At 39.8% G+C, this 18,394-nt stretch overlaps 2 non-coding genes across 2 annotated transcripts; both read left to right on the top strand.

Moving 5' to 3' along the window:
* The first annotated feature begins 749 nt into the window (after positions 1-749).
* LOC112792997 (small nucleolar RNA R71) lies at positions 750-857 on the top strand. Its single transcript, XR_003197711.1, has one exon. It is a non-coding gene; the product is annotated as a small nucleolar RNA R71 (small nucleolar RNA).
* A 12,672-nt stretch (positions 858-13,529) lies between these two features.
* LOC112793104 (small nucleolar RNA R71) lies at positions 13,530-13,633 on the top strand. Its single transcript, XR_003197814.1, has one exon. It is a non-coding gene; the product is annotated as a small nucleolar RNA R71 (small nucleolar RNA).
* The last annotated feature ends 4,761 nt before the right edge of the window (positions 13,634-18,394 follow it).

The following is an 18,394-nucleotide window of genomic DNA, read 5'->3' as shown; positions in this document are numbered from 1 at the left end:
TTACACTCTCCTTTTGGATTCTCTTCTGTATTGCTTGGGAGAGTGCTAGGAGGGAGTTCAGTAACTTTCTTACTCAGCTGACTCACTTGTGCCTCCAGGTTTCTAATGGAGGACCTTGTTTCAGTCATGAAACTTTGAGTGGTTTTGATTAGATCAGAGACCATGGTTGCTAAGTCAGAGTGGCTCTGCATAGAATTCTCTGTCTGTTGTTGAGAAGATGATGGAAAAGTCTTGCCATTGCCAAACCTGTTTGTTCCACTATTATTGTTGTTGAAACCTTGTTGAGGTCTCTGTTTATCCTTTCATGAGAGATTTGGATGATTTCTCCATGAAGGATTATAGGTGTTTTCATAGGGTTCTCCCATGTAATTCACCTCTTCCATTGAAGGGTTCTCAGGATCATAAGCTTCTTCTTCAGATGAATCGTCCTTAGTACTGCCTGGTGCAGCTTGCGTTCCAGACAGACTTTGAGAAATCATATTGACTTGCTGAGTCAATATTTTGTTCTGAGCTAATATAGCATTCAGAGTATCAATCTCAAGAACTCCTTTCTTCTGATTCGTCCCATTGTTCACAGGATTCCTTTCAGAAGTGTACATGAATTGGTTATTTGCAAGAATTTCAATGAGTTCTTGAGCTTCTGCAGGCGTCTTCTTCAGATGAAGAGATCCTCCAGCAGAGCTGTCCAATGAAATCTTGGACAGTTCAGACAGACCATCATAGAAGATACCTATGATGCTCCATTAAGAAAGCATGTCAGAAGGACACTTTCTGATCAATTGTTTGTATCTTTCCCAAGCTTCATAGAGGGATTCACCTTCCTTCTGTCTGAAGGTTTGGACTTCCACTCTAAGCTTACTCAATTTTTGAGGTGGAAAGAACTTTGCCAAGAAGGCATTGACTAGCTTTTCCCAAGAGTTCAGGCTTTCTTTAGGTTGTGAGTCCAACCATATCCTAGCTCTATCTCTTACAGCAAAAGGGAATAGCATAAGCCTGTAGACCTCAGGGTCAACCCCATTGGTCTTGACAGTGTCACAGATTTGCAAGAATTCAGCTAAAAACTGATGAGGATCTTCCAATGGAAGTCCATGGAACTTGCAATTCTGTTGCATTAGAGAAACTAATTGAGGCTTAAGCTCAAAGTTGTTTGCTCCAATGGCAGGGATAGAGATGATTCTCCCATAGAAGTCGGGAGTAGGTGCAGTAAAGTCACCCAGCAGCTTCCTTGCATTGTTTGCATTGTTGTTGTTTTCGGCTGCCATGTCTTCTTCTTTGAAGATTTCTGTTAGGTCCTTTACAGAGAATTGTGCTTTAGCTTCTCTTAGCTTTCGCTTCAAGGTCCTTTCAGGTTTAGGGTCAGCTTCAACAAGAATGCCTTTGTCTTTGCTCCTGCTCATATGAAAGAGAAGAAAACAAGAAAATATGGAGTCCTCTATGTCACAGTATAGAGATTCTTTGAGGTGTCAGAGGAAAAGAAGAATAGAAGGAGGAGGTAGAAGAATTCGAACTTATCAAGAGGGATAGAGTTCGAATTGTGCATTGAGGAGAAGTGTTAGTCCATAAATAGAAGGATGTGAGAAGAGGAAAAGAAATTTTCGAAAATTAAAGTGAATTAATTAAAAGAAATTTTGAAAAATGGTAATTGATTTTTGAAAACTAAGATTGGGAAAGAAATTAAGTGAAATTTGAAAAAGATTTTGAAATTAGAAATCAAAAAGATATGATTGAAAACTATTTTTAAAAAAAATGTGATATGATTGAAAAGTTATGGTTTTAAAAAGATTTGATTGAAAAGATATGATTGAAAAACAATTTAAAAAGATTTTATTTTTAAAATTAATGACTTGGCTAACAAGAAATTTAAAACATATGATTCAGACATTAAACCTTTCTCAACAGAAAAAGAAACACACTTGAAATGTTGAATCAAATCATTAATTGTTAGCAAGTATTTTTGAAAATGGAAAGAAATTGATTTTGAAAATATATGATTGAAAAGATATGATTTGAAAAAGATTTGATTTTGAAAAATTATGAAAACTTGAAAAAAAAATTGAATTAAAAACAGAATCTTCCCTCTTGTGCCATCATGGCGTTAAACGCCCAGAATGGTATCCATTCTGGCATTTAACGCCCAAAATGCTACCCTTTTGGGCGTTAAACACCCAGCCAGGTGCCCTGGCTGGCATTTAAACGCCAGTTTTCCTTCTTCACTGGGCGTTTTGAACGCCCAGCTTTTTTTGTGTAATTCCTCTGCTGTATGTTCTGAATCTTCAATTCTCTGTATTATTGACTTGAAAAGACACGAATTAAAATTTTTTTGAATTTTTAATGATGGGGAATAATCAAAATGCAACTAAAATCAAATAAACAATGCATGCAAGACACCAAACTTAGAAGTTTGTATACTACTGACACTAACAAATTGAGAATGCATATGAGAAACAACAAAACACACAAAACAAGAGAATTTAAAGATCAGAGCAAGAAAATCATCAAGAACATCTTGAAGATCAATGAAGACACATGAATGAATTCGAATAATGCAAGAAGAACAGAAACATGCAATTAACACCAAACTTAAAATGAGACACTAGACTCAAACAAGAAATGTTTTTGGTTTTTATGATTTTGTAAAATTTTTTGGTTTTTTTCGAAAATTATGTGGAAAAAGAAAATAAAGAGGATCAAAACTTTTAATAAGAATTCCAGGAATCATGCAATGTTAGTCTAAAGCTGTAGTCTAAAAAGATTAGACATGGCTAGCCAAGCTTCAGCAGGACATTACATTCAAGAGCTAAATTGATGAGAATCAATCAGCTTTGGTGATGATAAGAACATCACCTTGAAACTCTAGAATTCATTCTTAAAAATTATGAAGAAAAATACCTAATCTAAGCAACAAGATGAACCGTCAGTTGTCCAAACACAAATAATCCCTGGCAACGGCGCCAAAAACTTGGTGCACAAAATTGTGATCATCAATTGCGCCATCAACATGGTACGCTCAATTGCAATCTCAACTCTTTATCACAACTTCGCACAACTAACTAGCAAGTGCACTGGGTCGTCCAAGTAATAAACCTTACGCGAGTAAGGGTCCATCCCACAGAGATTGTTGGTATGAAGCAAGCTATGGTCATCTTGTAAATCTCAGTCAGGCGAACTCAAATGGTTATGGAGGATAACATAAAACATAAAATAAGGATAGAGATACTTATGTAATTCATTGGTGGGAATTTCAGATAAGCGTATGGAGATGCTTTGTCCCTTCCGTCTCTCTGTTTTCCTACTATCTTCATCCAATCCTTCTTACTCCTTTCCATGGCAAGCTGTATGTTGGGCATCACCGTTGTCAATGGCTACAGTCCCGTCCTCTCGGTGAAAATGTTCAACGCGCTCTGTCACAGCACGGCTATTCATCTATCGGTTCTCGATCATGTCGGAATATAATCTAGTGATTCTTTTGCGTCTGTCACTAACGCCCCACAATCGCGAGTTTGAAGCTCGTCACAGTAATTCAATCATTGAATCCTACTTAGAATACTACAGACAAGGTTTAGACCTTCCGGATTCTCTTAAATGCCGCCATCAATTCTAGCTTATACCACGAAGATTCCGATTAAGGGATCCAAGAGATATACATTCAAGACTTGTTTGCATGTAGAACGGAAGTGGTTGTCAGGCACGTGTTCATAAGTGAGAATGATGATGAGAGTCACATAATCATCACATTCATCATGTTCTTGGGTGCGAATGAATATCTTAGAACAAGAATGAGCTGAATTGAATAGAAGAACAATAGTAATTGCCTTAATACTCGAGGTACAGCAGAGCTCCACACCTTAATCTATGGTGTGTAGAAACTCTACCGTTGAAAATACATAAGAACAAGGTCTAGGCATGGCCAAATGGCCAGCCTCCCAAAGAGGGTTCAATCATAAAAACATGATCAAAAGATGTCTAATACAATAGCAAAAGGTCCTATTTGTAGAGAACTAGTAGCTTAGGGTTTACAAAGATGAGTAAATGACATAAAAATCCACTTCCGGGCCCACTTGGTGTGTGCTTGGACTGAGTGTTGAAGCTTTCATGTGTAGAGACTTTTCTTGGAGTTAAACGCCAGCTTTTGTGCCAGTTTGGGCGTTTAACTCCCATTCTTGTGCCAGTTCCGGCGTTAAACGCCAGAATTCTTGAGCTGATTTGGAATGCCAGTTTGGGCCATCAAATCTCGATCAAAGTATGAGCTATTATACATTTCTGGAAAGCCCAGGATGTCTACTTTCCAACGCAGTTGAGAGCGCGCCAATTGGGCTTCTGTAGCTCCAGAAAATCCACGTCGAGTGCAGGGAGGTCAGAATCCAACAGCATCTGCAGTCCTTTTTCAGCCTCTGAATCAGATTTTTGCTCAGGTCCCTCAATTTCATCCAGAAAATACCTGAAATCACAGAAAAACACACAAACTCATAGTAAAGTCTAGAAAAGTGAATTTTAAATAAAACTAATAAAAATATAATAAAAACTAACTAAAACATACTAAAAACATACTAAAAACAATGCTAAAAAGCGTATAAATTATCCGCTCATCACGTGCCGACCTCCAACACTAAGGATATCCTAGAAGAAGTACACAGTGGCATTTGTGGCAATCACCTTGGAGCACAAGCACTCGCCAAAAAAGTACTTCGGGCAGGATTCTATTGGCCAACTCTACAAAAAGAAGCCACAGAATTTATAAGGACATGCCAACTTCCACACCGCTCCGCCAGAGAAATTCATCAGCGTAACCTCACCTTTTCCATTCGCAAAATGGGGACTTGATCTCCTCGGACCTTTTCCTCATGGATCAGGACAAGTCAAATTCCTCATAGTAGGAATAGACTACTTCACAAAATGGATCGAGGCAGAACCCCTAGCCAATGCCACAGCTCAAAGAAGTCGGAAATTACTATATAAAAACATCGTCACAAGGTTCAGAGTTCCATACTCTATCACTACAGACAATGGTACCCAGTTCACAGACGCAGGCTTTAGAAAACTAGCGGCCGACCTGAATATAAAACAACAATTCACCTCTGTTGAGCACCCCCAAGCTAATGGGCAAGTTGAAGCTGCTAACAAAGTTATATTAACAGGGCTAAAACAGAGAATACAAGATGCAAAGGGAGCCTGGGATGAAGAGCTCCCGCAAGTCCTATGGGCATATCGAACGACTCCACATTCCACGACAAAAGAGTCACCTTTCCGATTAGCCTACGGAATGGAGGCAATGATCCCAGTGGAGATCGAAGAAGGATCATCCAGAGTAATCCATTTTAGCGAAAAAGCCAATTCCCAACTTCAAAGGGAAGAGCTCGACTTACTTCCAAAAATCCGAGAAAAAGCTCGGATAAGGGAAGAGGCGTTGAAACGACGAATGGCCTCCAGATACAACCGAAAAGTAATACAGCGGGCCTTTGCTGAAAACGACCTCATCCTAATCCGAAACGATATAAGAACAACTCGACATGGAGAAAGAAAGCTGGTAGCAAACTGGAAAGGACCCTTCCGAGTCATAGAAGTACTGGGAAAGGGTTACTACAGGCTTTCCGAACTCGACGGGCGAGAGCTTCCTAGATCATGGCACGCCTGCAACCTAAGAAGGTACTATAGCTAGGGATGATAAAAGATCTTGGACAAGGCACACTCTTTTTCCTGAAAAAGGTTTTTAACGAGGTGCCCCGCCAAGACCTACAAATCACCCGACTTAGAAAATTAACTCCTCGTGTATATTTGCATTTTCTTTTAATAAAATTTATTCAGATTCTCTACAAATGTTCAAGTCGTATTATTCTGAAAACATTCATCGCCCGATTGTAAAGCTACAGATCGACAGAAAGTGAAAACCAAATTCACTGCGCGATCACGATAAAAACGAGGGCTAAAAACCCAAATTCTACAAAATCGGCAAAGATGAAAACAGAATAATGCAAGAAGTTATAGAAAGTGATCCATAGAAAGGACCTGACGAGGTCCTAATAAAATGGATTGCTATAAAATAACTTAAAGACTGGCCGGCACAAAAAGTCGGACCAGCCACAACAACCCAAGTTATAAGTAAAGCCCTGGAAAGAGGTTTGGCCAACCCTATAAAAGAGGATTACTATAACTTCGAAGAGCCCGACATGAGGGAGTTGGACTCCTACAAAAAAGTTACAAAAGATAATCCTTGAAAGAGACCTGAACAAGGTCCAAGAAAGAGGATTATCAAGTAACTCAACAAAGCCCGACGTGACAAAGTCGGTCCGGAAAGATAAAAGTTACAAAAGATAAATCCCTGAAAGAGACGTGAACAAGGTCCAAGAAAGAGAATTATCAAGTAACTCGACAGGGCCCGACGTGACAAAGTCGGCCCGGGAAGATAAAGTTACAAAAGATAAATCCCTGAAAGAGACCTGAACAAGGTCCAAGAAAGAGGATTATCAAGTAACTCGACAAAGCCCGACACGACAAAGTCGGTCCAAGATACAAAGATACAAAGTTAATCCCTGAAAGATCCCTGAACAAAGCCCAAGAAAGAGGATTACTGAGTAAATTGACAGGAACCGACACGATAAAGCTACCCTTGGAAGAGACCTTAAGTAAGGTCCAAAAAAGAAGGGCTACAAACAAAAACCAAGTTGAAAAATTGGCAATCTCAGTATCACGATAAACAACAGTTTAAGATTGATGAGAGCAGCGTCAGGCTAAAGAATCAAGTTGATCATGTCAGACAAAAACCTATGAAGGTTCCAAGACAAATGCAAAGCAGACCGGATATAAAAACTACTAAGTTATGATAATAGCAAGCTTCAGAGGCCACCCAAATTAGCCCAGGAAGCTCGAAAGTTACTTTGTTTTTCAAAACAAAGTTGCTAAACAAGCAACAGAAGTATCAACAGTCAAACAAAACACCATTTACAAAATAAAAGAGTTCAAAACCCACAGGCCGGGCTATACACAAATACATCAGAAATAATCAAAGGGAGTCCAAAGGTTTCCCAGTAGCATAAACCCGGGGTGAAGGAGGACGAGTCTGAAGAGTCAATGCATCTACTGTCCCATCATCCCGGTTCAGGATCTGGACATCAGGATCAGACTCAGGCTGAACGACTTCGACTGCCTGAGAAGAAGAGGGCGGCACAACAGAGACTTTGGTAGAAGGAATAGGAGGAGGCTCAACATCATCGACATCAGGGTCCTCGGGAATGATTTTGCCATCCTTCACAACATTATCCAAGCTAAACAAGGCAAGATCAGCCTCTGGGGCAATAACCCGAACCTGTTCCTTTAGGTTCTCATAGGCAGTAGTTACGCTGCCCACAAGATGACCCTGGAGCTCGGAATAATCAACCCGGACCGACTCTAGCTCCCCCCAAAGATGCATCACTTCTCGGTAGGATGTGACATAGCTTTCTTTGTGCTTCAAAGCCACATCCTCAGCCAATCGCACAGAGGCCGCCAGGGCAAGAGAGCTAGCCTTCTGATGCTACGATTTTAGGAAATTGTACGATCGGCAAAAATTCCTTCCGGCAAGTGCACCGGTTATCGTCAAGTAAAAACTCACAATAGAGTGAGGTCGAATCCCACAAGGATTGGTTGAGTGAGCAATTCGGATTAGAAGTGTGTTCTAGTTGAGCGGAATCAAGATTTAGATGAGAATTGCGGAATGTAAAATTTGCGGGAAACGTAAATGGCAAGAAATTGAAATTGCGGAATCTTAAATTGCATGAATTAAAGAGCGAGAAGCTAAATTGCTGAAATTAAAAAGGGATCGGGGTGATTGCATGAATTTAATTGCAGAAAGTAAAGAGAAAGTGGTAGATCAGAAATGGGGAATTCATTGGGTTTCAGGAGATATTGAGATCTCCGAATCAAAACATTTTTATCCCTTCCTCAACCAATGCGTTCATTGAATTTTGCTTGGCAATCTTATATGATTGGATCCCAATCCCTTGGCTCACCAATTCTCTCTAAAAACAAACAAATTCCCAATCCCTTGGTTTAAATGTTCATAAGAAGAGATGACGCTCGATCACTGATTATACCACACAGTTTCATGAACCACAATTTGGTAGGATTACATGTCACAATATCCATCCAAACCCCAATCCAATTCACTGTGAGAAAGCTTCTCTAGCATGAATCCTCCATTCCTTTCCCAAGGTTCCGAAGGATTCCAATTATGGATAGTTTCTTTCCCAAGACAACTAACCAATGGAATTAGATCGAGAAGCTTTCTAACAAAAATTCAAGAGAAAAGTTTGAAGAAGAAGATAAAAACTATTATTGATTCATTGAATTACAATAGAGCTCCCTAACCCAATGAAAGGGGGTTTAGTGAGTCATAGCTCTGAATTCAATTACAAAAAGTATGAAAACTAGAAAAATGAAAAAAAGTTTTCTAGTCCTCGTCTCTAACCAACTTAAATTCTATCCTATTTATACACTTTCTAAATTGAGCTTTTGTTGTGTTTCTTGGGCTTTGAGGCCTTTCCCTGATTTCCTTTTGCTTTGGGTTTATGATCCATAATCCTGATGAGGCTGCTGATCCAATTCTGTAACATTCATTGAGCCAACTTAGTGATAATCAAGTAATGACACATGACTCAACAAATTGAAATTCCAGACTCATCAATTCTTCAGGCCCAATCCCATAAACCATGATATTCAATTGGGTTTCATACCAGAGTACGTTTAAGTTAATGTTTGTGCTCAAATGCTAACTTAAACTGCAATATCTTTGGCCCAGAAACCTTTTCAATTAGTGGCGTTTAAGTTGCAGTTTAAGCTTAAACTGCAACTTAAACGTTGGACACTCCTGGAGGTGGTATAATTCAATCATGTTTAAGCTTCAGTTTAAGGTTAAACTGAAGCTTAAACGTGGAAATGGAAGAAAGCAACCCTGGAGGGTAAAGTAGTCGAACACGTTTAAGCTTCAGTTTAAGGTTAAACTGAAGCTTAAACGTGGAAATGGAAGAAGGCAACCCTGGAGTGTGGAATTGTCGAACACGTTTAAGCTCCAGTTTAAGCTTAAACTGAAGCTTAAACGTGGAAATGAAGAAAGCACCCTGGAGGATGGAATTGTCGAACACGTTTAAGCTCCAGTTTAAGCTTAAACTGGAGCTTAAACGTGGAAATGAAGAAAGCAACCCTGGAGTGTGGATTTTGGTCGAACACGTTTAAGCTCCAGTTTAAGGTTAAACTGGAGCTTAAACGTGGAAATGGCTCCCTGGTGCATTTCTCATTTCTGGCGTTTAACTTCCAATTTAAGGTTAAACTGGAGGTTAAACGCCACTTTCAGCTTTTCCTCAGCTTTCATGATTTTGGCGTTTAAGCTCCAGTTTAAGCTTAAACTGGAGCTTAAACGCCACTGATAGTTCCCAGCATTATATGGCTTGGCAGTTTAAGTTCCAGTTTAAGCTTAAACTGGAACTTAAACTCCACATGTGATATTCAAGCTTCCTTTATTGATTTTGTTGCTTCCTTGCCTAGCCTCTTCTTCCCTGAAATCATCCAAACAACTGCATCAAAGTCTTGCAAAATTTCATGAGAAATCTTCCATTCATAGCATTCAAGTAATATAACTAAAAACTCATGGAATTTGCATCAAAATCATACTGTTTGGATAGTTCATTGCTTTGTTATTCATTTAAACATTCTTGGTTACTTTAAGCTCAAGAAAATGCATAAAACAACTAAAACTAACAGAAAAATGCTAGTGAAACTAGCCTAAGATGCCTTGGAATCACAATACCAAACTTAATACTTGCTTGTCCCTAAGCATGTCCTGAGTTATTTGAGAAGAAAGTATGAAACAGAAAGCAATTACATTGGCTATATTAGTAAGCACTTGAAGTTCATCAGAAGGGTTTTATGCAGAAAGTTGCAGCATCACTTTTTCATTCTTATCAGGTAAGATTATCACTTTTTCATTGCATCCATCAAACACTGCTATGGCCTCTTGTTATTCTTATGTCCTTGGCACTTTTCCCTTCTTTGTTTTTCTTTTTCTTAGAGCTCCTTTGCTCCTTGTTTGCTCAGTGTCATGTGTTGCACAAGCCTTTGGCATTTTCTTTTTCTTATCAGTGCACTACACATATCCACTACAGGCATTTTAGTTCACATTTCTTCTTGAGACATTGGTGCCCAGCACCTCTTTGTGTGACTAAATGTTTTGTATTTAGGTTGCTCTTGATAATGGACTTTTGGTTGATAATCCCGGGTTAGTTAACCCAAGTTACCAAGTGTTGAAACACTCCTCAGAACCTATTCATCCAAGCATATCCTTAATACATAAACACCACAGGCATTTGTCTCAGAAGTTCAAACCATTGGTGCCTAGCTTATTTTCTCAATTTTTTTGCTTTTTGGTTGCCCTTTTTCAGTGGCTTTTTCTTCTTCTTTTTCTTTCTTTTTCATGGCCAAAGACATTTATTCATCAAGATCCATAGACAGTATTCAAACTTCTACACAAAAATGATAATTTTACACTCAATTTCCAGTGAGCTGACTAAACAATCAAGCATGCATACCACCACTTAATTCTACTTGATTTGTCACTAAATGAGCCAAGTTACTTTTGTTCAAACTTTTCTTTTATTTTTGGAAACAGAACAAGCATGGAAAGCATTTGTTTAAGAAGGTGAAGTTATATCCAAACATCTAGGCATTCACTTTATTTAAAGCAGTAAACCAACACTCATACTAAAAACTTCACATTCCAGAAAGATTCAACAATTACAGTTTAAACCAGAACAAGCATGCTTTTGTTTGCCTTTTAAAGAATGGTCAAGGAACAACACCACCTTGTGAAATTTCTTGTTTTCTCTTTGTTGCCAGGAAACAATTTGATTTCTCCTTCTTCTCCTAGTTGTTGCTTCATGTTCTTTCTAAGATCCTTGTTTCCTTTCCTGCAAAGAGTGATGAAGTTGCTTGCTTCTCAAGCACTTGAGTGGTTAGCTCAACTATGTATGGGCAAGTGTCTGAGTCTTAAGTTGGTGTGTGAACACCAAACTTAGTCTCCTACTTACTCCTCTGCTCTTTGAATCCTTGAATTCTCCTTGGAATGAAGTTGCTGCTAAGGATTTTAAGCATTTCTGTGATTGCTTAGAATGGTTGTTCCTTTCATATAATTCAAAGGTTGTTGTGTTCAGTTGATCTGTATGGTGGAACACCAAACTTAGAGTCACACATTCCCCTTTGAATTATTGATCCACGAATTCATTGTTTGGTGTGAAACACCAAACTTAATTCTTTGCAATGCACAGAAACTACTTCACCTTTTTATTGAAACAAATAAAAGAAACAGCAAAGGAGTATTACCTCAGGTTGGGTTGCCTCCCAACAAGCGCTTCTTTAACGTCACTAGCTTAACGGTTGTCCCTTGTTAGGGTGGATTGTAGTGCTTGATGTCCTCTCCTCTCACTATGAAAACGTCCCCATTTGATTCCTTCATGATTTTCAAATGTTCCATAGAAAGAACTTTCCTGATTGTGAACACTTGAGGGAGCTGGGAAGGAATGGTTTTGAGACCAGGTGGGATTGGCAGATAATGACTTGATATCACTTTATCTCCCGGAGAGAAACCTTCAGTGGGAATTTTCTTGTTTCTCCACCCTCTTGGCAATTTCTTTACAATTCTTCCCTCTCTCTTGAGGATTTCTTCATTGACCCTTATGCCAGAAGGATCCTTCTGAGCTGTTTCTATTGATTCTTGTGGCTTTAACTCTTGCAATTCTTGTTTGCCTTCCAAGGACTGTTTCAGAGTTTCAGCTGCTGGATTGCTTTCCTCCAAACACAGATGGCTACTATCATCCTTAGGCTTTTCAGGTTCTGGTTCAGGCTCAGATGCAGGTTTGAAAACATGGAAAATGAGCTGTTCATCATGTATTCTCAAAATTAGCTCTCCTTGTTCTACATCTATGAGCGCTCTAGCAGTGGCTAGAAATGGCCTTCCCAGAATGATAAGGTGTAGGTAGCTTTCCTCCATGTCCAAAATGACAAAGTCTGTGGGGAAGAAATAATTTCCCACTTTCACCAGCACATTCTCAACTACCCCTTCAGCTTACTTCTGAGTTTTGTCAGCCAGTTGTATGATTACATCAGTGGATCTCACCTCATTCAGTTGTAGCCTCTTCATAAGAGTCAGAGGCATCACATTTATGCTAGCTCCTAGATCACAGAATCCTCTGTCAATTTTTGTTTCCCCTATGATGCAGGGGATATGAAAACTTCCTGGGTCTGTTTTCTTAGAGACTATGTCCTTCTTGATGAGGGCACTGCATTCTTTGTTCATTATTACAGTTTGTCCTCCCTTCAAAACTCTTTTCTTGCTCAACAATTCCTTCAAATACTTGATATGTGTAGGCATCTGCTGGAGAATCTCAAGAACGGGAATATTGATATGGAGAGACTTAAATGTCTCTAAAAACCTTGAATATGTTTTCCCTTTTTCACCTCCTCCTAACCTCTGAGGAAATGGTGCTTTTGGTTGGTATGTTTCCAGCATGCCTTTATTTTGCAGTTCCTTGGCTTGCTCAGTTTCACTTTCCTGCTTAGCTTCTTCCACACCTTCCTTCAAGATTTCTGGCTCCTGTTCTGAGGGTCTGATTTCTTCTTCTTCTGAGACTTCCTTCAATATGGTGATGGCCTTGCATTCTTCCCATCTCACTCCCTTTTGTTCCCCTTTAGGATTCTTTTCTGTGTCACTAGGGAACACTGCAGTTGACTTGGGGGCCTGTTGAGATAGCTCTCCTACTCGAGACTCCATCCTCTTGAGTTTTTCACCATGGTTCCTTAAGGTAGATCTCACATCATCCCTAAAGCTTTTCAACTCACTTATGTCCTGACCCATGTTTGCCAGCATTCCTTCTATCTTGTTTAATTGATCTTGAAATTGTTGGTTCGGATTAGGTTGGGCAGGTTGATTATTTTGGCCATGATATGGTGGTTGGGAGTAAGTGTTTTGTGTGGCTTTGTATGATCTTTGGTTGGAGTTTTGGTATGTGGAATTGTTATGTTGGTTGGGGTTGTAAGGTTTGTGGTTTTGTGGTTGGGTTTGCTGGTTTCCCCACCCAAAGTTTGGGTGGTTTTTCCAGCCTGGGTTGTAAGTGTTGGAATGTGGATCATATGGTTGCCTTTGTTGATTTCCCACATAGTTGGCCTCTTCCCAATCACCTCCTTAAGTGCTTACTTCCTCTTGATCTTGTGTGTGTATTGCAGCCACTTGATTTGTTTCTAATTTCCTGGTGAGCTCTGCTAGTTGCTTGGCAAACACCTTGTTTTGGGCTAGAATTGTATCAACATGGTTCAGCTCCATGACTCCCTTAGTGTTGTGTCTCTCTGAAGCATAGTAGTACTCATTCTCAGCCACTGTCTCAATCACTTCAATGGCTTCTTCCACAGTCTTTTTCCTGTTCAATGATCCTCCTGATGAATGGTCTACAGCCTTCCTTGATTCATAAGAAAGTCCATCATAGAAAATATGCAATCGCACCCAGTCATGGAACATGTCTGGTGGGCATTTCCTTGTCAACTCCTTGAACCTTTCCCATGCCTCGTAGAGAGTTTCACCATCTTGTTGTCTAAAAGTCTGAACCTCAGATCGAAGCCTATTGACCTTTTGTGGGGGGTAGAAACGTGCCAGAAACTTGCTTTCCACCTCATCCCAGGTTGTTAGGCTCCCCCTTGGGAATGATTCCAGCCACTTAGCTGCCTTGTCCCTAAGTGAAAATGGGAACAAGAGCAGTTTATAGGCATCTTCCTGGACGCCATTGGACTTCACAGTGTCGCAAATTCTCAGAAATTTTGTGAGATGTTGGTTTGGATCTTCATTAGCACTCCCACCAAATGAACAATGATCCTCCACAAGTGATATTAGCTGTGGTTTGAGTTCAAAATTGTTGGCCTGAATGGGTGGTTTCTGAATGCTGCTACCACAATTCCCAGAGGTTGGGTTTATGTATGAACCAAGAACCCTCCTCTCGAGAATGGCATTGTTTCCATCAGCTCTCTCATGGTTGTGAACTTCTCTATCCATGTTGAGATCTAGAACTTCCTCAAAATTGTCCTCAGATTCTCCTTCAGATTCTTCTTCTCCCAGTACTCTCTTCCCTCTTGCTTCCCTTCTAAGTTTATGAAGGGTCCTCTCTGGTTCTGTATATGGATGAGTTGATGTCTCTCCTCTCCTACCTGTCATACAAGAACACAGCAGAGGCAACAAACAAGTGCAATACTCTTGGTTAATGGAAGAGTATGGTTAGAGCAGTTGAGGAATTAATTCAAATAGTTAGTGAGTCAGTGAGTTAGTTGCTTGAATTTAAAGGCATAAAGAAAGAAAGCAAGTAACAGAGTGCAGAAATTAAAATTCAACAAGTAACTTGAACTGAATTAACAAAACAAGAAAAATGCTCAATCTAGTTGACTTCCAATTTGAGAATTGTCAATCGAAAACCAATCCCCGGCAACGGCGCCATAAACTTGATGCTACGATTTTAGGAAATTGCACGATCGGCAAAAATTCCTTCCGGCAAGTGCACCGGTTATCGTCAAGTAAAAACTCACAATAGAGTGAGGTCGAATCCCACAAGGATTGGTTGAGTGAGCAATTCGGATTAGAAGTGTGTTCTAGTTGAGCGGAATCAAGATTTAGATGAGAATTGCGGAATGTAAAATTTGCGGGAAACGTAAATGGCAAGAAATTGAAATTGCGGAATCTTAAATTGCATGAATTAAAGAGCGAGAAGCTAAATTGCTGAAATTAAAAAGGGATCGGGGTGATTGCATGAATTTAATTGCAGAATGTAAAGAGAAAGTGGTAGATCAGAAATGGGGAATTCATTGGGTTTCAGGAGATATTGAGATCTCCGAATCAAAACATTTTTATCCCTTCCTCAACCAATGCGTTCATTGAATTTTGCTTGGCAATCTTATATGATTGGATCCCAATCCCTTAGCTCACCAATTCTCTCTAAAAACAAACAAATTCCCAATCCCTTGGTTTAAATGTTCATAAGAAGAGATGACGCTCGATCACTGATTATACCACACAGTTTCATGAACCACAATTTGGTAGGATTACATGTCACAATATCCATCCAAACCCCAATCCAATTCACTTTGAGAAAGCTTCTCTAGCATGAATCCTCCATTCCTTTCCCAAGGTTCCGAAGGATTCCAATTATGGATAGTTTCTTTCCCAAGACAACTAACCAATGGAATTAGATCGAGAAGCTTTCTAACAAAAATTCAAGAGAAAAGTTTGAAGAAGAAGATAAAAACTATTATTGATTCATTGAATTACAATAGAGCTCCCTAACCCAATGAAAGGGGGTTTAGTGAGTCATAGCTCTGAATTCAATTACAAAAAGTATGAAAACTAGAAAAATGAAAAAAAATTTTCTAGTCCTCGTCTCTAACCAACTTAAATTCTATCCTATTTATACACTTTCTAAATTGAGCTTTTGTTGTGTTTCTTGGGCTTTGAGGCCTTTCCCTGATTTCCTTTTGCTTTGGGTTTATGATCCATAATCCTGATGAGGCTGCTGATCCAATTCTGTAACATTCATTGAGCCAACTTAGTGATAATCAAGTAATGACACATGACTCAACAAATTGAAATTCCAGACTCATCAATTCTTCAGGCCCAATCCCATAAACCATGATATTCAATTGGGTTTCATACCAGAGTACGTTTAAGTTAATGTTTGTGCTCAAATGCTAACTTAAACTGCAATATCTTTGGCCCAGAAACCTTTTCAATTAGTGGCGTTTAAGTTGCAGTTTAAGCTTAAACTGCAACTTAAACGTTGGACACTCCTGGAGGTGGTATAATTCAATCACGTTTAAGCTTCAGTTTAAGGTTAAACTGAAGCTTAAACGTGGAAATGGAAGAAAGCAACCCTGGAGGGTAAAGTAGTCGAACACGTTTAAGCTTCGGTTTAAGGTTAAACTGAAGCTTAAACGTGGAAATGGAAGAAGGCAACCCTAGAGTGTGGAATTGTCGAACACGTTTAAGCTCCAGTTTAAGCTTAAACTGAAGCTTAAACGTGGAAATGAAGAAAGCACCCTGGAGGATGGAATTGTCGAACACATTTAAGCTCCAGTTTAAGCTTAAACTGGAGCTTAAACGTGGAAGTGAAGAAAGCAACCCTGGATTGTGGATTTTGGTCGAACACGTTTAAGCTCCAGTTTAAGGTTAAACTGGAGCTTAAACGTGGAAATGGCTCCCTGGTGCATTTCTCATTTCTGGCGTTTAACTTCCAGTTTAAGGTTAAACTGGAGGTTAAATGCCACTTTCAGCTTTTCCTCAGCTTTCATGATTTTGGTGTTTAAGCTCCAGTTTAAGCTTAAACTGGAGCTTAAACGCCACTGATAGTTCCCAGCATTATATGGCTTGGCAGTTTAAGTTCCAGTTTAAGCTTAAACTGGAACTTAAACTCCACATGTGATATTCAAGCTTCCTTTATTGATTTTGTTGCTTCCTTGCCTAGCCTCTTCTTCCCTGAAATCATCCAAACAACTGCATCAAAGTCTTGCAAAATTTCATGAGAAATCTTCCATTCATAGCATTCAAGTAATATAACTAAAAACTCATGGAATTTGCATCAAAATCATACTGTTTGGATAGTTCATTGCTTTGTTATTCATTTAACCATTCTTGGTTACTTTAAGCTCAAGAAAATGCATAAAACAACTAAAACTAACAGAAAAATGCTAGTGAAACTAGCCTAAGATGCCTTGGCATCACCTTCTCCCCTTCCAGCTCCTTCTTCAGTTTAGTCACCTCCGCTTTAAACTCCTCCTTGAGACACTTCATCCGATCAAATTCTCGCTTAGCTTCCTCCATAAAAGCTTTGGTAGCATGCAGAGGTAGATTTTGGGCAGTACGATACAAAGCAGCTCCCATATGAGCAATCTTAACACTACTCCGAGTTATAAAATCCAAGTGATGAAGGAGAGATACATCATCCATTGAAAGAGCATCATAAGGTGCGATCTGCTGGTCCACAAAACCAATAGGATCAAAATCTGGGGCATCTAGATTGAAAAGTTCAACAGTTTGAGGTCTTTTTGGAGGAGGAGCGGCCGAAGAAGAAACCACAGCAGCAGTAGAAGATTGATGGGGATCCACTAAACAAACCTGAGGTGTAGGGATCATTCTCCTCGGGCCAGGAGAGCTCGGCACGGATGGCTTCAAAGGAGCTTGGGAAGCTCCTTCCCCATCAGCCCGGGCCGAGATGTTTTGAGCCGCAGTAGCTTTCCTCGCCTTCTTGAAGGCCTTCATTGCACCATTATTCTTGGCCATCTCTGCAAAATGAAAAACAACAATTTATCACATCAGGAAGAAAAGCAGGAGAAAAACAAAGATAACAAGATATATCAAGGCAGTACCCAAAGCAGTTCGAATAAGGGACGGATCTCCCAAAGACTTTTTAGTATCCAAGTGGGGAGGTTCTCCCAAATATCCTCCAAAACACTCACAAAGTACTGCTCGACCTCGCTCAACATCTCCTAAGTATATCGGGATACCACTACGTTCTTCTGCCACTCTAAGGGAAAGCAGGGCTCATTATTTTCATCCAGAAAGAAAGGTCGGGCTCCTTCAACAGCCCGGACCTTAAAGAAGTAGTTCTTAAAATCCCGGAAAGATTCGTCATACATGGAAAAGACCTTGTGCCCCTAGGCAGACCTAAAAGAAATCTAAGAAGCTTTCTTCTTGGTAGTCCCAGGTTTGGTCAACACAAAAAGATACAGAAAAAGAGTTTGAGAAGGCGTAACACCAAATTCTTGACAAACAAGCTGAAAAATCTTGATGAAGCTCCATAAATTCGGATGGAGCTGCGAAGGGGCTATATTACAAGACAATAACAGGTCAGTTTCAAAAGAAGTAAAAGGAAAGGTGATGTTCATTTGGCTAAAAAAGAAGTCATAAGCATAGAAGAAGGGACGCTCCCCCTGGATCAAGACTGGGAAGCAAACTCTATCGCCAAAATCAGGTGCTACCAACTCATAATTGCCCTCTTGATCTGCACTGCTACAGACACGATGATGCTTTCTAAGTGTCGCACAAAATTCTGAATCGACTAAAGAAACACACAGCAAGACAAGAGAGTCCAGCCAATCGGACATCCCTTCGGGAACCTCAGAAGACGCCTCGACAATATTTTTTCGGGAAGACATGGCCAACTAATCCTACAAAGCAAGAAAAAAGATTGGGTTACTAAAAAGGTAAAGACATCCCAGACGAAATCAAAACAACTCAGACAACACATTCCAGCGCGGTACAGACAAAAAGGAAAATCCCAGGACACATCCCAGAGTCCAGGGGCATCCTTTGGAGGCAATCAGGGAATAAAGATTCAGGAAAATCCAC

Source organism: Arachis hypogaea, chromosome 3 (assembly GCF_003086295.3).
Source record: "Arachis hypogaea cultivar Tifrunner chromosome 3, arahy.Tifrunner.gnm2.J5K5, whole genome shotgun sequence".
Lineage (NCBI taxonomy): Eukaryota > Viridiplantae > Streptophyta > Magnoliopsida > Fabales > Fabaceae > Arachis > Arachis hypogaea.
The sequence above is the reverse complement of the archived record's forward strand: the minus strand, read 5'-3'. Positions and strand labels throughout refer to the sequence as shown.